The sequence below is a fragment of the Dermacentor andersoni genome, unplaced genomic scaffold (genome assembly GCF_023375885.2).
Source record: "Dermacentor andersoni unplaced genomic scaffold, qqDerAnde1_hic_scaffold ctg00000042.1, whole genome shotgun sequence".
NCBI lineage: Eukaryota > Metazoa > Arthropoda > Arachnida > Ixodida > Ixodidae > Dermacentor > Dermacentor andersoni.
Window position 1 is genome coordinate 842,798 of NW_027314756.1, and position 21,895 is coordinate 864,692.

At 45.6% G+C, this 21,895-nt stretch overlaps 1 long non-coding RNA gene across 1 annotated transcript in view; it reads right to left on the reverse strand.

The window, feature by feature from the left end:
* LOC129381294 (uncharacterized) overlaps positions 1 to 21,895 on the reverse strand; it is a 50,089-nt gene that overhangs the window by 12,451 nt on the left and 15,743 nt on the right. The window lies entirely within an intron of this gene.

A 21,895-nucleotide genomic window follows, 5' to 3' on the forward strand; every position in this document is an offset into this window, starting at 1 on the left:
AGTGCCATCAATGCACCGACCGATTTTTATTCCCTTTTGAAGAATTCCATTTTCTTCTGGGATGCACTGACGAAATCCACAGTAGCATCAATTTCACCACTGCCGCGGTGACTGGTGTCAGTGGTTGGCCTAACAGACGTTGGGGCATTGTGGGCGTGTTCCCGGCTGTAGTTTTTTTAACTATCTTACGCCGTTTTCCTCGGTATACTTGTCTCGCGTTCTATACTTCCGGGCGTCAAAACTGCACTTTTTTGGGTAGTCATCTCAAGAAAACAAGGAGATAACATGAAAAACTGCGCGGCTAGCGAGAATGTGTGGCGGTGGTGGTTCAGCTTTACTGCACAAAAGGAGCACCGCCGTCCTATGGCGGCACCGCGCTGCATGGTGCGCAATTCAATACATGCGACAGTTGTGTCTTCTTTCTTGTTTTTCTTTTATCTCCGCAAGCATACGAGACTGAAAGCTACTGAACCTTGGAGGAAAGGGCTGATGCTGCGCACCCCGATGGTTGCAAATGGCGGGTGGCGCTGCTCAACTGCGTGAGAACAATGCAAACGGCACGGACTTTCTAGGCTTTTGGTGGATTACAGAGTTACGGCCACTCACTTAGCTGCATATCGTCGGCCTTAGTGAGATTAGAAGAACTGGTGAGGCTTATACATTGCTGAATAATTCGCAGAAAGAAATAAGCTTCGAATAATAAACACCTTTTTCAGGAAACGTAGCAACAGAAAGTGGACCTGCAAAAGCCCTAATGGTGCAACAAGAAATGAAAGTGACTTCATACTTTCTGCTGATCCCAGCATAGTGCAGGATGTAGAAGTGATAGGTAGGGTAAAGTGCAGTGATCAGAGGTTAGTGAGGGCTAGGATTCACCTCAATTTGAACAGAGAAAGAGCAAAATTGGTCAAGAAGAAACAGGTCAACCTAGAGCCAGTAATCGTAAAAGCAGGTAAATTCAAGCTGGTACTTGCAAACAAATATGCAACCTTAGAACAGTGAGATGATGATGACAAAGAGCTAGTGAATGAAACAGTACCCAGGTTGGCTTCGGGGGCAGCAATTGAAGTGGGAGGCAAGGCACCAAGGCAACCTGTAGGCAAGCTCTGCCAAGTAACAAAGGACCTAATAAGAAACGAAAAAAATGAAAGTGTCCAACTCAAGAGATAAGATAGAATTCGCGGAACTGGCAAAACTGATCAACAAGGTGAAAATAAGTGATATTCGAAACTATAGCGTGAGAAGGACTGAAGCTGTAAAAAATGGACCAAGCCTGAAATCAGTGAGAAAGAAACTTGGCATAGGACAAACCAAAATGTATGTATGCACTGAAAGATAAGCAGGGTAATGTCATCAGCAATCTCGAAGATATAGTAAAAGCTGCAGAAGAATTCTATACTGACCTGTACAGTACCCACAGGAGTCAGGATACCTCAATTAGAAACAGTAATGAACAGGATACAGAAACTCCTCCTATAAGTAGCGATGAGGTCAGAAGGGCATTGCGAGACATGAAACGAGGAAAAGCAGCAGGAGAAGATGGAATAACAGTTGATTTAAACAAAGATGGAGGAGACATAATGCTTGGAAAAATGGCGGCTCCTTATACAAAGTGTCTATCGACTGCAAGGGTCCCAGAAAACAGGAAGAATGCAAACATTATATTAACCCTTTCGCTGTCACTGACGTACCGGTACGTCATCGCGCTTCCCCCCCACAGTGTCACTGACGTACCGGTACGTTCTCTATCGCGCGTTCAAAATTTCACGCCTGAGCGCAAAGCTGGCGCTCCCAGACTTGGCCACGCCATCTGTTGACTCTTCCGACAAGTTCGTATTTTCGCCCCGGCCTGTGTTAGTACACGTATTGAAGAGTACGGTGCGACTGCCACGCCCCCCTCTCTTTTTGCCGAGTGGCGCGGTGGCTCCGCGTTCGCTGGATCATGCGTCGCGCGCGTGTGGTTATGGGTTCAAGGGTTGTTCTACCATCTCCGCCGGTTTGAAGGTTTTTATTTTCTTCTGTTGGTCTGTCTGCTACGGCGCGTCAAGTTCAGGCGCTCGCGCCGCCGTAGCCTCTCCGAAAAGAATGACTCGATTGCTGCTTTCGCTCTCTTGCCGCACCCTCGCTTCCAACTTGCAGCAGTAAACGTAAAGCCCTTCGAACTTTGTTTTAGCCTTTTTCCATCTCCCTCTTCTTGATCACACAACGTCCCATTTATCTTCGTTGCGCGGGCGACTGAAAGCGCATCCTCCCTGCGCGCGGTTACTTTCGGATAGCTGAGCAGCTCGAGACCTTCGTCTGTTCATTGGAGCGGTGGCTCTTACGATTCAGAATACGAGCCGAGCTCGGATTTGGACTCGGACAGCGTCTAACGCGACGAAGAGATGAGTTCCGCATCGTCAGATTCGGATGTTGAACGGATGTTATAGTCAGGCTGATGATGATGATGATGTTTACTAATAACAGCTGCAGAACATTAAAATGTGCATATTGCATTGACTATGTTATTTGTATACCAATCATAATCAAAAATAAATTGCTATGTTCATTCCCTGTTATGCTCGCTTCCTGAAACCAAGCCGACACTGGGGGTGCGTCACGGCCAGAAAGGTCCGACAGCGAAAGGGTTAATCCACAAAAAGAGGGATGTTAAAGAATTGAAAAATTATAGGCCCATTAGCTCACTCCCAGTATTATATAAAATATTTACCACAATAATCTCCAATAGAATAAGGGCAACACTGGACTTTAGTCAACCAAGGGAATAGGCTGGCTTCAGGAAGGGATGCTCTACAATGGATCACATCCATGTCATTAATCAGGTTATCGAGAAATCCGGTGAGAATAATAAGCCTCTCTATATGGCTTTCATAGATTACGAAAAGCCATTTGATTCAGTAGAGATACCAACAGTCATAGCAGCATTACGTAATCGAGGAGTACTGAACACTTACGTAAATACCTTGGATTCTACACAAGAAATTCTACACAAGAAAAGCAGGAAGATACCTATAAAGAAAGGGGTCAGACAGGGAGACACAATCTCTCCAATGCTATTCACTGCATGCTTAGAAGTATTCAAGGTATTAAACTGGGAAGGCTTAGGAGTAAAGATCAACAGCGAATATCTCAGCAACCTTTGGTTTGCCGATGACAATGTTCTATTCAGCAACAATGCAAATGAGTTACAACAAATGATTGAGGACCTTAACAGAGAGTGTAAGAGTGGAGTTGAAGATTAATATGCAGAAGAAAAAGATAATGATAAATGATGGTGATGTGTGGTGTTTTATGGCGCAAGGGCCAGGTTTGGCCAAAGAGCGCCATGACAAGTGGTAATGTTGATGATGTATTATTGATGGCGTGCGCAATGAACTCCTCATGGTAGATGTGACATGGCTGTAAAAGGCCCTAAAACCTGTAGCTGTAAGTGGCGTAGAATATATAGGTGCTAAAATAATGATGGTGACTAGGATGTGATGTGGGCTATGGCAATGGGCTTTCGTTAAAACATGATGCAACAAAACATAACACTGACACCAGAGTTTCAAGAGAGCCCTTGAATGCAGGGCTGTTAGTCATGTGCTAAAAGTAGCCTGGCCAAATGATTTTCAGGGTGTTGGTTTCGGCTAAAAGATCTAAGACTGTTTGTAGATTAAAAAGCGGTTCATCGCTAAGAAAAAATGCAGGGTGAAGGGGTATATTCTCGCGATATGCAGCAGGGAAATACTTTTTCCTCTCTGTTTCTATGGCAGGGCACTGAATAAGAACATGGATGACTGTGAGACTATTGCCGCACTTAATACAAGTTGGAGGATTGCCCCCAGTCAAGAGATAAGAGCGAGTACCGTATTTGTGGCCTATCTTTAATCGGCAAAGAAGTACTTCCTTGTACCGTGCTGTTTTCCACTTATCGAGTTCCCCAGTTTTGGTTTTAGAATGTGAAGCTTATTCATTACTTGTGTACCCCACTCGCCTTGCCAATGATTCCTCAATTTACGGTGCAGAAAAGGCTTTAGGTCTGTGGCAGGGATGGGGGTATTTCCATCTTTGTCGCTAAAACTCACTGACGTAGCCATTTCGTCAGAAGCCACATTGCCTTCTATACCCCTGTGGCCAGGTACCAAGCATAAGACGATCACTTGGTTGCACATATTTTCAGAGCACAACAAGGTATATAGTTCATTCAAAACAGGGTTCTTGTGTTTTCGTAGGCTAATTAGGGCTCTCACTACACTTAATCAGTCTATAAAGACAATAGCCTTAGCGATATTTGTGAGCCGTATGTGTTGAATAGCCTTAAGTATAGCGTATGCTTCCGCTGTAAAGATACTGGTGTGTGGGCTTAGTGCTCAAGACATTAAAAATGAGGGTCCTAGAGCTGCGTAAGCAACACCAGCAGGAGACTTCAAAGCATCTGTAAAAAATTCATCACAGGAGTACTTCTCCTTAAGTTCCAGAAAATGCGAATATATGTGTGCCTCCGGGGCTCGTTTTGATATTTCCGAGAAAGAGATGTAACATTGGATAGTCTGCCACTCCCAAGGCAGTGGAAGCCATGTAGGAGCCTTTAGGACATTGTGTAAAAGAGGGACCTCTGTTTTTTCTGAGAGTGCTTCCAACTGGAGGGACAGAGGAGGCCTAGTGGCTGGGCGGTTACGAAACAGCCTAGCAGTGGACAAGTCGCATATAGTAGAATGACAAGGATGTTTCATATCTGAGCTAACTTTCAGGGCGCAGGAGAAAGTTAAATATGTCCTTTGGTAGTACAATGACCATTCGTTTGATTCAACGTAGAGGCTTTGCACAGGCCTAGTCCTAAAGGCGCCTGTAGCAAGGCGGATACCTAAGTGGTGAATAGGATCTAGCATTTTCAAAGCGCTAGGTGCAGCAGAACTATAGACTATCGCTCCGTAGTCAAGCCGTGTTAATATTAGACTTTTGTACAGTTTTAAAAGGCACCGCCTGTCGCTTCCCCAAGATGTGCGTGACAAGAGCTTCAGCAGATTCATAGTCCTGAGGCACTTTGATTTCAGATACTTCAGGTGTGGTACAAAAGTCAGCTTACTGTCTAAAAGGATTCCTAGAAATTTGTGTTCATGGCTCACAGATAGCCGTTCTCCATTTAGACCTATTGCGGGGTCCACAAGTATGCCTCTCTTGTTAGAAAACAGGACGCATGTACTTTTTTGTGGGGTTTAGCTTGAAAACGTTTTTGTCCGCCCACTTAGATAATTTATTTATGCAAAGCTGTACTTGTCGCTCGCAGATACTTAGATTACATGATTTGAAACATATCTGGATGTCATCCACATATACAGAATAAAACATAGTATGGTGGTATGGCAGTCTGGATCGAGTTCATTTTGACAATAAAAAGAGTGCAGCTCAGCACACCTCTTTGTAGAACACCAGCCTCTTGCGTAAATGGGCGAGACAGAACGTTACCAACTCTAACCCGGAACATGCGATTGGGGAGGTAACTCTGAATCACGTTCAGCAAGTTGGCTCGAACTCCCATTTCAGACAAATCATGGAGAATTCCAAAGCGCCAGGTTGTGTCGTATGCCTTCTCCATCTAAAAATACTGACAAGAAAAACCGTTTGTGGATAAAGGCATCACGGATATTTGTCTCGATGCAGACAAGGTGATCTGTTGTGGATCTACCTTCCCTAAAACCGCACTGTGAGGGATTGAGTATCCTGTTGCGTTCAAGAAAATAGATGAGGCGACGGTTAATCATTTTCTCATACAGTTTGCATAGACAACTTGTCAGAGCTATAGGCCTATAAGTGTTGGGTGAGGAGGGGTCCTTGCCCTCATTGAGAATAGGGATTACGATTGCTTCTTTCCAGATGGAAGGAATGTAGCCGGCAGAGAACATGGATCTGAAGAGTGACAGTAGTGTTTCTTGGGTTTCAGGGTGTAAGTGTCTGATCATCTCGTACATTATTCTGTCACTTCCTGGAGCGGACTTGTTGGAACAGTTCAGTGAGGTCTGGAATTCAGCCATACGAAATGGACGATTGTATACTTCATTGGATGCGCCTTTCCGACCCAGAGTCATCTGTTCTGCTTGTCGCCGGTATTTTAGGAATGTATATGTGTAATGAGATGTACTGGAAATGTGCTCGAAATGTGCTCCTAGACAGTCAACCTGGCCCTCAAGAGTACCTGTTTGCGTGTTTACTAATGGTAGAGGATGAGTTTCGCAGCCTTTTATTTTGTTTACCCTGTTCCAGGCTTTTCTTTCGTCTGTATGCGAATTAATGCCGGAAATGTATTTTTGCCAACTGTCCCTTTTGGCACGGCGGCGCGTCCTTCTACCTTCCGATTTTATTTTGTTAAAGCTGATAGGGTTTTCGGAAGTCGGAGAGTCAAGGAGCTGATTCCAAGCCTTATTCTGTTTCTTTCGCGCTTCCTTACATTCGTCGTTCCACCAGGGAACACGTCGTTTAATAGGCGATGCATTTGTTTGCGGGATACATATTGACGCTACATGGACAATAAATGCGGTTAAATATGACACTGCATCGTCAATACTAAGTGCTCGAATATCATCCCAGGTAATGTATGTCAGCTCTCTGTATCACTGCCAGTTCGCTGAGTCAGCTTTCCACTGAGGCACATGTGGAGAACATTCGTCCCGTTTCTTTAATTTTAAAACAATCGGGAAATGATCACTCCCGTATGGATTCTTATGTACCTTCCACTCCAAGTATGGCACGACTGTACTTGAAACATTGGTTAAATCTATAGATGAAAATGTCTTGTTTGCAACGCTGTAAAAAGTTGGCTCCTTCTTATTTAGCAAACACGCATCTGTACTTAAGAGGAAGTTTTCAATCAGACGCCCTCTGGCATCACATCGAGAGTCGCCCCACAAGGTATGATGAGCATTTAGGTCTCCAACGACAGTGTCGGTAGTTGCACAATAAAGCTTTCAAATTCAGTTTTGGAAAGTTGACAGTTGGGAGGAATGTATAAAGATGCAATAGTCAGCAGCTTACTAAAGAGCACTGCTCTGACTGCAACTGCCTCTGGGAGCGTTTTAAGTTGTAATTGCCGGCAAGCAACACTCTGATCTACTATTATTGCCACACCGCCCGACGAGGCAAGGGCCTTGTTTCGGTCTTTTCGGAAAATGGCATACTGCCGGAGAAAGTTTGTTTGTGAAGGCTTAAGATGCGTTTCTTGGACACACAGCACCTTTGGAGTGTACCTATGTAAAAGTTCCTTAATGTCGTCTAGGTTGTGGAGTAAACCCCTGACATTCCATTGTATTATCTGTGTATCCATAATGTATGTGTTTTGTGCTGTGTGTCTAAGAAATATAGATTATATTAGCTCACGAGACCTTTCCAGGCCCCATGATACGAGATCTCTCTTTCTGCCCGGCGCGCTCGAGGGAGCTGCGCTGTTCCTTGGGCGTCTGAGACGCTGGAGTTGTGCTGGTATCCATCACCTCGTCTGAGGTGGTGGATACTGCACATGCGGCGGGCACTTCCGCGGGAATGTTGGGCCGATCTGCAAGGGCAGTGGCCCTGGGTCCAACAGGCCCGGGGGTCTGCTGGTCCTACTTTGCGGGGACCGGAACAGCACTGGCTGTCCAAGCCGGAGGGGCTGATGGCGTGACCGCCATCACACTCCTTGTGACTTAGGCGGCCGCCGAATGATGTAGTGCTGCCCCCCGGCGCGCCACATCAGTGTAGGAGGGACTTGACTGATTGTGGAGTGAGAAACGCTTACGTGCCTCTGGAAAAGAGGTTGAGTTTTACTTTCAGTTCTATGATTTGTTTCTCTTTTTTCCACGAGGGGCACGATCACGAGTAGGCGGGGTGATCTCCTTCACAGTTGACACAGTTACAGATGAAGTACAGATGCCTGAAGCGTGTTCAGAAGAACTACACTTAGCACAAGTAACACGTCCTCTGCAGTTCTGCGACCCATGCCCAAAGCGCTGACACTTGAAGCATCGATGCGTATTTAGAATATACGGCCTGACGTGAAGTTTACAGCAACCAGTTTCTATTATTTCAGGTAAGTTGCAAGTTCCAAAAGTAATGATTATGTGTTTGGTAGGTATTTGCTTGTCGTCTCGCCTCAATGTTATCCTTTGTACTTTCACTACATTCTGGTCTTGCCATCCTTCAAGTAGTTCGCTTTCACTCAGTTCGGGAAGGTCATCTTCTGAGACGACCCCGTGCACTGTGTTCATGGATCTGTGCGGGCCCACTGAGACTGGAATTTCCCCAAATGCTACAACTTTCGAGAGTTTGTCATATTGTGCTTTGTCGCGAAGTTCGAGAAGAAGATTGCCACTTCCCATCTTCGTTACCTTATAGCCGGAGCCAATTGCTTCCGTGAGAGATTTTGCTACAACAAATGGTGAGATCATTCTGACTGTTTTGGTATCGTGCTGCTGTGTGCAACGTGGTACTTTCGAAAAGATTGCTTTGATTTAATGAAAAACGTGAAAGTTTCATCGGTGTGCCCCCTCTTGAGGGAGCGATCAGGTAATGGTGGAAAGTTGTTTACCATATAGCGTTGGAAATTTCGGCAGCGATGGTGGCCACCCACCACCGAGCCCGACAAGGGGATGCTACAAGGTTGGAAGAATACCTGAAGACGCCAGCCATGCATCGCCGCTATAACCTAATATATATACCCAAGGCTGGGTATATTACACACGGTTAACTCTTGCCGCCACGAAATTTGGAAGTAATAAGAAGTGAAGAGAAGATAGGAAAGATGGAAAAGTGGGAGATAAAGACGAAGATTGGAGAGGAGGATAGGAAAAGGCGACTGCCGATTTCCTTCAGGTGGGTTAGTCTGGAGGTGCCGTCTATGTGAAGCCGAGGCCAAAGAGGTGTGTTGGCTCCGCTGGGGGGCCTTAAAGGTCCAAACACTCAGCATCGGCTCAACCCCCAGGATCCCCCTTTCCCCAGACACGGCTACACGCGGGAGGGGCCAACCGTCGTGTGCTCGGGTACGTGGTGTCGCAACACACCAAACGCCTGCTGACAAAGGTAATGATAAATAGCCGGGCAAAGGAACAAGAGTTCAGGATCACCAGTCGGCCTCTAGAGTCTGTGAAGGAGTACGTTTACCTAGGTCAATTACTCACAGGGAACCCTGATCATGAGAAGGAAATTCACAGAAGAATAAAAATGGGTTCGATCGCATATGGCAGACATTACCAGCTCCTGACTAGAAGCTTACCATTATCATTGAAAAGGAAGGTGTACAATCGGTGCATTTTACCAGTGCTGACATATGGGGTAGAGGCTTGGAGACTGACAAAGAAGCTTGAGAACAAGTTAAGGACCGCGCAAAGAGCGATGGAACGAAGATTGCTAGGGATAACGTTGAGAGACAGAAAGAGAGTGTTTTGGATGAGAGAGCAAACGGGTATAGACGATATTGTAATTGACATCAAGAGAAAAAAATGGAGCTGGGCAGGTCATGTAATGCGCCGGTTAGATAACCGTTGGACTATTAGGGTTACAGAATGGGTACCAAGAGAAGGGAAACGCAATCGAGGACGACAAAAGACTTGGTGAAGCGATGAAATGAAGAAATTCGTGGGTGCTAGTTGGAATCGGTTGGCGCAGGACAGGGGTAATTGGTTGATCGCAGGGAGAGGCCTTCGTCCTGCAGTAGACATAAAACAGGCTGATGATGATGATGACTTAGGTGCATTTTTACGTGACTTCTCATGCGAATTTCGGCTTGATATTTACACAAATAAATATTTACAGACCGAAGATGACAATGCAGCTTAAAACAAAAAAAAAGCTATTTTTATTTAGGAAACTGTGACTTTTTGACCCGCGTCTCCCCTTAAAACAATCACCACTTTCCTGCAGTATGGCCCACTTCCACTTCTCGCGCTGCTCCTTGTCACTCTGTAAACAAAGCATGACACCTTTTTGGGCATTCCCTTGTAGCCAGAATGGCACCCTGGCATGCAACACATGTTTGGCAGCGTTGTCTTACCCTACCACTTCAGCTAAACAGCCCATAACATGAAAAATAGCGTAGCACATGCATAGAACGCACCATATCAATCAGCTCGTCTTGCACCACGCAAGCGTTTCAGTATGCGAACGATGCCCTCTGTGGCACAGTGTCACCGCGTCGGGGCAGCTTTGAGCAGCATATGAACATCTTCCATAGCCTGACGGCAGAGCTTCGGGACAGGAAATTTGAGAGGCCTCTGGTTATACCACGCACGGCAGGTAAACTTGTGGGCCTTTTCTTTTTCCTTCAGAAGGAGTTGACTGAAGACATGTTCCACAGTGGAGGTTACTTTTGCCAGGATTGGGTGAAGCATTCTGCAGTGTTCAAGTTCAGGCCTTTGCACAAAATGGCAGTTTCAGGTTTAGTGGGCTTGTAGAAGACAAGCTGAACGACAGAAAGCTGAGCTAGTTGGTAAGGATTCATTATGCAAAAAAGAGGTGAGGCGTGCAGACAGGACGGCGTTCGTGTTGTCCCCTTCTCTTCTCTTGTGTCCTGTCTGCACGCCTCACCTCTTTTTTTGCATAATGACAAGCTGAAGATAACTTCTTGGTTTAAATGGGCTCTTTTGATTTTAATACGTCATGCTTTCTTGCGACTGTTCGGACAGTTGGTCCCTTAGCGTTGCCATGAAGTTGATATGGAGCTGTATGACCTGGGAGACGTGAACAATGGCCTGCTCTAGTTGGTACCTTGCGAAGAATGCATCAGTTTTCAAGCCCTTGATTTTCTATCAACAGTCTTGAACTTGTGATTCAAGTAATTTATTCCTGGCTCGCTGAATTATCTTGAGGCCCCACACTGACACTACCGATGTTTTCAAGCGCACTTTTTGGTGCAAGGTTCTTTGCTTTGTTAGTCTAGTTGAAGGAAAGGTGGCACTTACAAGGGGCTATTCTGGATGCGAGTAAGACAAACCAGTGGGTCCCGCTTAACATACCTTATTCCAAAGTTCTGTAGGAGATATTGTCAAAGGTCTGACGAAAATTCATCTAGTCAAGTAACATAATGATAAAGCTGTGGTCATTGACCAAGTGACTATCATCCTGTTACTAGTGAGATCAATTTTCTAAACCTTTGACTAACCCCTACAGAAATATGGACAAGACGTAACCAAGATTGGTCAGTTCGTTTCACTAATATCTAGAATAGCTACCTGTAAGTGCCACCTACCCTTCAACCACACTTGCAAAGCGAAAAACCTCATCCCGAAAAGTCTGCACTTGGAAGACTTCACATCAGTAGCATCAGCGTAAGGCCTCAAGATAATTCGGCAAGTGGAGAAATTACTGACAGAACAAGTACAAGCACGGCAATAGAAAATCAATGGCTTGGCAGACGATGCATTCTTCGCAAAGCGCTAACTAAAGCAGGTCATTGTTCAGGAGTTCCCTTCACGTCAATGCTAGGGAAGCACTCATGCACAGTTGCAAAAAAAATAAAAAATAAAGAAAAAAAAAAGCTTGATGCCCCAAAAGAAATGAGCCCACTCAAGCCACGGAAGTTATGTTTAACTTGCCTTCCTAGAACTCCTCTGAACCTAAAGCTACTGTCGTGCACAAGGGAACAAACATCAACACTGGTGCCTACCCGAGTCATCTGTGCTGTGGAAGGTGCCATCAGTCAGCCTCCTTCCAAAGATAAGGCCTGCACCTTTTATTTATTTTTATTTATTAACTTACCTAAATTCGCCCTGAGGCATTATTGTAGGGGGGTGTTATACATGAGCAAACGTAAAAAGTTACAAGCACGGCATACAAAAATGTTTGGCGTAATTACAGCAGTGGACACAGATTACAGTGGAAGCAGCAGGTGACACCGGCACACTCAATGGAAACTATTGATCTCGCGTTGCACTCATGCACAAATGCTGCCAGAGCACAGCAGAAAACATTTCAGTAGGGGCGGTAACAACAGCGTCGGGAAGAGTGTTCCACTCTTTAATAGTTTGGGGAAAAAATGACGCTTGGAACGCAGATGTACGGCATGAATATTCGCCAATTTTTTTTTTGCTGTTGTCCCTTGCAACAGGAAGGCCTGACCCTCGTGACCGACCCATCGGTTCCCACGAGAATAGGTACCAGCGTTTGTGCGGATACTACGCCAGATTTAACATTCACCAAGAACATACGGGACATGCAGTGAACAAATACGCAACACGACTTTGGGAGCAATCACAATATACTAGAAATAACGGTAAGGGCAGGGCCGCGCAAGACAAAGGGTAGACCACTTAAGATTATCGACTGGGACAAATTCACGAAAATAAGGGAGGAGGCTGACGACATGACACAAGGTATTGAGGAATGGACCGAAGAACTAAAGGGAGATGTGGTGGCAGCTACGAAAATGGTCCCGCCGGAGGCGCATTTAGAGAACGTAGACAGTAAGCTTCTACACATGTGGGAAGCTAAGGCAGGGTTGCAACGGAGATGGAAAAAACAAGAACACAACCGGACGCTTCGTAGAAAGATAGCCAAATTGAACAGGGACATAGAACAGTACGCCCAGCAGCTATGCAAACAACAGCGGGAGGAAAAATGCAACAACATGGACAGTCAGATAGGAATGCCAAAAACATGGAACATCCTTCGATATTTGTTAGACCCGGACGGGACAAAGCCTGCACATAGGCAAAATATAAATCGGCTAATACTAACGTACCAAGGGACAGAGCAGGACTTCCTCAAGGAAATCCAGAAAAGATACATCTCGCAAGCGCTGCCCGTCATACACCCTGACTACACAGGGCAGGTAAATGACGAATTAGACAGCAAAATCTGCGAGTCAGAGGTCAGGGCAGCCCTACAGAAACACAATACCAAGTCGGCACCTGGACTAGACAGTGTAACGAATAAAACGCTAAGGAACTTGGACGATGAGTCTACAGCTAAGTTAACCGAACATATTAACGAATTCTGGGACGCAGGGCAGATTCCGCAGCAATGGAAGACGGCACAAATCGTATTAATACCTAAACCGGGCAAGCGACTGCAAATTGAGAACTTGAGACCCATATCTCTCACTTCTTGCGTGGGGAAACTAATGGAGCATGTGGTCCTAGCGAGGATAACCACCTACCTCGAAGACTGCGACGCGCTCCCGCCCATGATGATAGGATTCAGGAGAAACCTCTCAGCGCAGGATGCTCTGTTACAACTAAAACATCAGATCATAGACGATTCGGGCAGATCGACAAAGGCAATTCTCGGGTTGGACCTAAAAAAGGCCTTTGATAACATAACACATGCAACGATACTAGATAGAGTAGGCGAACTAGGACTGGGAAAACGCACGTAAGATTATGTACGCAATTTTCTAACGGGCAGAAAGGCAAAGATCACGATAGCGGACCTAGTTTCGGAGGAGATCGAGATAGGCAGCGCAGGTATGCCACAGGGCTCGGTCTTATCACCGATGCTATTCAATCTGGCGCTAATCGGGCTGCCAGCCAAGCTAAAGGAAATCGAGGGTCTAAATCATACCTTATACGCTGACGATATCACCCTATGGGTGGGAAACGGAAGTGATGGGCAGATAGAACAAACGCTTCAAACAGCGGTCGAAACAATAGAAAAATATCTAGAGGGGACAGGGTTAACATGCTCGGCAGAGAAATCGGAGCTGTTGTTGTACAGACCGACTCGCAGAGGTCGCAAACCAGGCAACTACAGGGAAGATCTCACCCATAGAGAGGAGATACAGTTAAAGATGGCCGATGGGAAACCCATACCCAAGGTCGATAGGATCAGGGTATTGGGGCTCCTCATTGAAGCCAAGGGCAACAACGGAGAAACCCTCAGAAGACTGGAGGGAACTGTAGCACAAATCATGAGGCTAATCAGAAGGACAACAAATAAACATAGCGGGATGAAAGAGGAAAACATGATCAGGTTAATACAGGCCTTCGTAATAAGTAGAATAGTATACGTAGCGCCATACTTAAAATGGCAGGTCGCGGAAAGGATCAAACTAGAATGCCTCATTCGGAAAATATACAAACTAGCCATAGGACTACCGATCAGCACCAGCACGGACAAGTTGTTGCAATTAGGCCTACACAACACGATAGATGAGCTCATTGAAGCGCAATGTACGACACAATATGAACGCCTCTCTAAGACTAGAGCAGGCAGACACATCCTACAGAGATTAGACATAGGTTACAACACACAGCACGGTGTCAAGGTGGACATCCCGAGAGAGAAGAAGGAAAGATTGGTAATACCTCCCATACCAAAGAACATGCACCCAGAACACAATAAGGACAGAAGAGAGAGCAGAGCGAAGCAAATACAGAAGAAATTCGGCAGCGACAAGGACGCAGTGTTCGTAGACGCGGCTCGATACAGTCGCAGACGGGGGTTTACGGCAGCCATAATCGACAGGGAGAAACGGTGCAAGACGTGCGCGACGATACGCAACGAGATAGCTGAAAAAGTAGCCATAGCGCTCGCAGTAGCTCAGACTAACGCAACCGTGATAGTCAGCGACTCTCAGACGGCAATAAGAAACTTTGCCAACGGCCGAATCTTCCCGGAGGCACTACGCATTCTTCTTGCAGGAGGCCAAAATTACAAAAGAAAGATATACATCACCTGGACACCCGCTCACACCCTCGCGGAGGACGGCAACAACGAGGCGGCACATGACGCAGCTCGAGGGCTTACGGACCGAGCCGCAGTCGCAAGTGACGCCCCGACACCCTCCGGACGTGACGGTGCGGTAACTGAGTGGGAGTGGGAGGACAGAATGACAACATATAATGACATTACGAAATATTATAGGTTACAGAGGCGCATATTTCCGTGACCTCACGCAAAATTGACAAAAAAGCAGTCTGTCGCATGGCGGCAGTTACAAACTAGGACGTATCCGAATCCTGTGCTCTCGCACATCATATATCCGAATGTATATCCTACAGAGAAATGCAAAACACGTGAATCCAGAGCCACTCTGGAGCATATATTATGGGAATGCCGAGGGATAAATACCAATAAAGAAAACGCGGCCTCTAGCAGCAGCCTTCTCAAGCGCTGGGAAGCCGCGCTGCTCAGCCCCGCCATCGAGGATCAACTATGGGCCGTCCAGCGGGCCAAGGGTGCCGCCAGGACCCACGAACTCCTGGCCATCACCTAGGCGGGGCCTTTGGCCCTCTTCACCAACTCGGAGGGCACACAATAAAGTTCTTTCCTCCTCCTCCTCCTGTTGTCCCTTCGTCAGGATATGTACATGGGGGGCTGAAGGTACACATGTAGATTTATTGCCACCTCTTCACACACAATCTGTTTAAAAAATAAATACCTAGAAAAGGTGCGTCGGAGTTTCAGAGTGTCCCTCGAGACAGTGTGCTTAAGACTTGTAACGCTAACATGATGACTATACTTGTTAGTAACAAACCGCACAGCATGATTTTGTATTGCCTCCAACTTGTTCAAAAGAATTTTAGTGTTCGGGTCCCAGACCACTGCAGTGTACTCTAGAATTGACCAAACATTAGAAAAGTACAGAAGTTGTTTGACATCTTGAGGGGCTTTTTTGAAATTCCTTTTAATGAAATTAAGAACACGTCCGGCTTTTAAGGTGATGTAGTCCACATGTTTATCCCATGAAAGATCTGAAGAAAAGAAAATACCCAGATAGTTTGCCTGATCTACTTTTTTTGATTAATACGTCTAAATTATAGTTGTGGAGAATGTTAGCCCGCTTTCTGCTAAAGTTAATATCACTTCACTTACTGGGATTGAGGTTCATGTGCCATTTACGGCACCAAGCAAGTATTCGGTCAAGGTCACCCTGCAGGGACAAAGCATCAACGTGACTGTCTATGTCCCTATAAACCACGCAATCGTCCACGTATAACCATATTTTCGATGTAACATTCGAGGTGATGTCATTGATGTATATGAGGAATAAAAGCGGTCCTAAAACAGACCCTTGTGGTAACCCAAAAGTGACAGCCGCAGCTTCGGATTCATAGCCATTTATAACCACCTTTTGTGAGCGACCCAACAAATAATTCTGCACCCAGTTAAGCACGGAATCAGGGAGACCAAGGTAAGACTTCTTAAGGAGTAAGAGAGAATGGGGAACAGTATCGAAGGTTTCTTTAAAGTCTAATAAAATGCAGTGCACTTGCCTTCCAGCATCAAATGACGAAAAAATATCATGGGAGAATTCAAGCAGCTGGGTGACACATGAAAAGCCTGAACGGAATCCATGCTGGGTACTGTTGAAAAAGTTGTTCTCCTCTAAGTGGTGAAAAATGGTCGAGTATAACACATGTTCCAGTATTTTGCAACACACACTAGTAAGAGATATGGGTCTGTAATTTTGTGCATGCTTATGGGTACCTGCTTTATGAACTCGTGTGACATTTGCAGTCTTCCAGTCCTAAGGAATTTCACCGGAATAGAGGGACAATCTAAACAAAGTGACAAGGTATTTAGAAATAACGGATGCACATGTTTTGAGGACATAGGATGGTATAAGGTCAGATCCAGTAGCAGAGTTTGGCTTTAGGTTACACAGAAGTTTATGCACACCTTCATAGGACACTGAGATTTCAGGCATTTTCTGGTTAAAGTTATGATCGGGCAAAGCATGGACGTCGGTAATAGCTGCAGAAAATATTGACTTAAAGAAGTCATTGAAATGATCCTTCAACACGCTGAAATGAAACCTTCTGAATATCATCAGTGATGTCACACTGGGGACCTGATATTGTTGGTATTGAACCTTCCTTTTTGCCATTTGACTTAAAAACTTCCACATCTCTTTGGGATTTTGTTAGAGCTTGTTTCCCAATGATGAAAAAAAAACGAATCTTTTGCTACTTTAATCTTTAGCCTAATTTATTTTCCTAAGGTATCAGAGTGCAGAATAACTCTTCATTCCTGTCAGCTTTATACCTTTGCTGTCAGTGTGCTGCACATATTTCAAAAGCACCGCCTACAAGCTTGTCTGCCTTATTATGAGCAAGGAACCTGTATGGGCTCCAAAATCCATCAAACCAATGAACCGAAACCAACATACCAAGCTTTTTTCATGCCGAGAAAAGTTGTCTCACGTTGGCTTTTCCTAAAACCCTTTTTCGGCACAGAACAAGCTTGGTTTATTGTGTAGGCATGTAAGTAATGAAAAGGCCTGCACCACTACCTATGAAAAAAAGAAAGCATGCAAAAAGCATGTAGAGTACACAGGTGTAGTGTCGATTACATACCACTATCGTGCAATAAACGCTACAGTAAAAGCTTGTTAATTCGAATTCCGTGGGGACGCTACGAAAATTCGAATTATACAAAATCAGAACTAATAAAAGTAAGAGAGAAATTGCTCGGTTAAGGCACGTATATAGTCCGACGTAGCACGAGCGCGTGCACGCACATGCTACGTCACGTTGGCGAGAACAACGTCTATACCTCGAAGCACTGGCGCAGCCGACATAGCCGGATGCGACCAACGCGGTCCAACATGACCGCCGTCAAGATGGCTCTTGCTCCATCTGTGCGCTTGTTGTGCCGACCCACCATGCATGGTGCAGAGAAAAAAGGTGCTCATGCCGCTTTGCCGACGGCCGCGAACAGCTGTTCAAAGTGTTCAAACCTGCACGCTGGTTGGGGATCGTTCTGCGCATGCTCCAAAGAGAGCAGCTGACGGCGCGTCGTCGAAGCCCTCCATGGGATGGTATTTCAGCTAGAGCAGCGCAAGTGGTCCAGTGTGAGTTAGGGGCATTAAGCGCGACTGGCAGCAAGCGATGCACACCTGAAACGTCGGACTTAAAGGGAAGCTGAAACACTTTTCGAAAAAAATGAGTTCTCTGCGGCATTCTACAGTTTTGAGTCCCCTGAACACGAATATCTGGTTCAAAAAGGGCGGAAACAAACGCAAGCGGCTGTTTTTCCAAGAAAACGCGCACCAGCGCCTCAGGGCATCGCGCGAATGCCGCTGTTGCCCGTGATTGGTCGGGGCCGCTGTGACGTCATTGGCGGCAGTCGCCGGTCGGCGCCGCCGTTTCAGACCGTAGCACGCTGTTCTGTTCTGGCTTCATAGCTGAGTTGTAAGCATTATGGAACGTTCTCGCTGTCTCGGACAGCTTGTATTTTCGCCGTACATGTTCGAACCGACAGCCGATATGGAAAACGACGGCGGCAATGGCGGCAGCGGCGGCAACGACGATGTAGAGTGTGCCAACAGCGAGAGCGATGTGTGCACCTTCTCGCGCGTTGGAAATCTTAGCTGGTACTTATGGTTTTTTTTTTGTTTTTTTTTTCATGTAGCTGCAGGTTCCAATGCCGGGAGAAAAAATGCGCTAAAGTGTCACTGGGAACTTGCTGCTGGAAGAATGCCGAAGCACTAACTTCTCATTAGATTGTAAACACGGGTGCAATTCCGCGACGACAAGCACCTTGCCGCTGCTTGTCTAAAGTAGTCCCGTGGTTTTTTGAGTGTTGATACACGATCGCGAACATAAGTGCCGCGTTTCAAAGCGCGCACATGCAGTGCTGCAGGGTACAGTCATGGAAGTTGCTTATCATACAAATCCAGAGATGGCCAGAGGTATTTTATGTGCAATATTCATACTATGGTTCGACGACTTTGCGATTGTGGCTCGATCAAGAATCGGTATGCGTGCTCCATGCTAGTGTTGACATAAAGATATTAGGCAGTTTTAGCACCGCTGTGTGGTAAACACGATAACTGCAGCCGTACGTCGAATGTCACTAGGCAAGCCTATACTCCATGTCATACCTCAGGTGCAACGCTGTGGAAGCTACGCACGAAGTCCGGTCACCAAAATTTATTACTGCGCGCGTGTCCGTCTATGCTTCGCAGAGTGCCAGCGGCGTTTGCTCGCACGAGCATGCACGTGAAGCTGCCGCGACGGGCTGCAATTAAAAAATACCGAAAAGAAAATTGATTTAAAAGAACGTGTTAGCAGCCGTATAAGTACACGGATTGTTTCTATGGGTAAATTCTTTCTTTTTTTCATTCATAACTGAGCTTATATATGGAAAATTTTCTCAAAAATCGGGTCAAGCAACACCGAACTTTTTCTAAGTGCGAACGCAGCCACTGCAAGAAGTATCTCAAGCCTCCACAGCGTTGCACCTGATGTATGAAACGGAGTATAGCAACGCTAGCAACAACGCGTTTCCGCATTTGTCGTAAGGCTATCCGGCTACGCTAAAACTGTGGTTCCAGACGTTAATGGCTGCGAATGTTCGCATTTCTCGAGTGCATTAATGTGGGTCTAATCAGGCTTTCATTAAACTAGGTGCACCTGCATGTGCTGCGTATTGATGGAAGATGAAGAGCACAGCACAGTTGATTTCATCGGCACAAACTTATCTCTCCTCACCGCACGGACCCACTGCGCTGCAAGCTTCTTGTCCTTCGGGAAGCTGTGAAACACCACATCGTCTCGCCCGCCTGTGTTCGCGCAGCCGAATGCAGCACAGAACGAGGGCATGTTGGGTGCCCTTGGCTGTAGGCATTCACGCAGCACAGAATGAAAGAACAGTTTACGAAAATCGCAAAAGAAAACAAACGTGAGCGGCGGCCGCGGCAGATCTCTCATAGCGTCGTTCAGTAAAGCGCAGGACGGAAAGAGGCATGCCAGCACATGCCAGCACACCGGTCCGGCAGCTCGGTCCCCGCCAGTGACGTCACTCTCGCCAGTTCTCTCCTCTGGCAACCACCTCACCCGGCGCTCCGGGAAGCGATGGGGGCGTGTCCGCGGGGGTGATTTAGAAAGCGATTTCCGCCCCTTATATTAATAAAACGAAGAAAAAAATTACGGAGCCGTAAATTATTAGGTCTGTTCGTGCCAATCCCAGCAATTCATGGAAATTGAAAACCGTTTCAGCTTCCCTTTAAGAGGAAGCTTTAGCTCGGGCGCTCCTATCTAAATACACGTAAAAGGAGAATTCGTTTTTCTCGGCAACCACCGCACCAAATTTGACAAGGTTTGTTGCATTTAAAAGAAAAACTTAAAATCTAATGACTGTTGGTTTCTGATCTTTAATTTAGGTCGTGAATTTTTTATTAAAAATTGGCAAAAATTGAAAATCGTCAAAAAATGAAACTAGGAAGTTTACAGCTTTGTAGCTCAACAACGAAAATTGATAGTACAATTACGTGAATTGCATCTAATAGTACATCTAAAGCAGACAAAATTTATTTGTTACACATCAATCTAAAAAAATTTAGTAATATGGAAATATAGCTTTTGCAGAACCCTTGTAAAAAACGTAACAAATTCACATAAGATATAAAATGATGTACCGAATTTGTCCGCTTTCAATGATCTAATGGATCCTGTTTACAGAACTGAGATACCTGTTTTTTATGCAGAGCTATGAATCTGTAAACTTGGTACTTCTATTTTTTCAAACTTTCGAATTTTTGAAGATCTTTTTAACAATATTCAGGACCTAAATAGAAATTCCGCAACCAACAGTCACTAGAATTTACCTTTCTCTCTCAAATGCAACAAATTTCATTAAAATCAGTCCAGGGGTTATCTCAGAAAAACGTTTTTGCGTTTTACATGTATTTGAATAGGCCGCGTCGAAGTTGGGCCCGAGCTAAAGCTTCCTCTTAAGGCCAAACCACTGGCATGCATTGGTACGCTTTGGCACGCGCCAACTAGTGAACCTGTCGCTTCACATAATTAATAGGAAAAGGGCACACAACCACTGGACACAAGCTCTAATGCGCGCCGACGCTCCCTCCTTGGCTGCGGTGCACTGTTGCTGGACAATATTGTCTTCATATGTCAAAGTTCGGCCTAAAACAGCCTGCTCTTAACTGAGCTTGAAACAATAGGTTAGTGATCTGTATGCTCTTTTAGATATAAAGAACAGGTTTGATCAATGAATGTATGCCTGCAGCAACGGTTTCTTTTTACCTTTGCAGTAACAATAGTGCACAAAATATCGACATCAGCACTTGCGCTCGCATCGCCGTCTGTCTACAAGATCACATTCCAAACACCTGCATGACCATGCCATGTTATATCAATTTTTGGACGATTTCATTTTTGGTAGCTCACTGCACAGCCAACTATGCAAGAATTAGGCGTGCAAAGTATAACTGAAAAATCTAAATTTGAAATATTGTCACGTTGATGTGACTGGGAAGAATGGTGCAGAGTCAGCCTACATTTGCTGCAGAAACAAGAGCTGCATTCTAAGATGCACTCGCGAAACACATCGCAACCTGCTGCGACTCTGGTCTCCGTTGTACTTTCGTAGTTGCATCGGCCGTACACTGCCGAGTTCCACTATATGTATTGGTGGTGGCCAAACATGTATCACAGCTAATGGCCATGAATCTCAAAGGCTGTGCTTTTTGGTACTGAGATGTCACGGCCGCCATGTTTCAGACATTACCAGGTGCCACTTCTCAGAAGAACAACTTGTAGAGAAAGAGCATAGCCTCCAAGATGTAACAGAAAGATGAAAAGGAAGAAAATCAAAAAAAGAAACATGCAGTGCAGCCTCTGCGTTTTTATCTTGAAGGTCTTTAGAGAGGAAGAGAACCGACCTGCAACAGAGGCGTTGGCCATGCCTGGCCTGGCGCACACGCGTCTCTCCCCAGTCAGGCCTAAACAAAGTGCCGCAGATGGAAAGAGCAAAGCTGCGCGGCGACGCCAGCATCGCCAACGTGCTCCCGCGCATAAGCACTCTCCCCATCCATGATAGCATTAAGTTCAAATTATCGGTGCTGATTTCAAAGTGAATTATCGGGAAGCGTTACATATTGCTTTCAATACATTGTTGTATGGACCGCGGGGGCTACTTCGAATTATCCTAAATTTCAAATTAACGAGTTGTGAATTACTGAGCTTTTACTGTACATCAGCTAAAC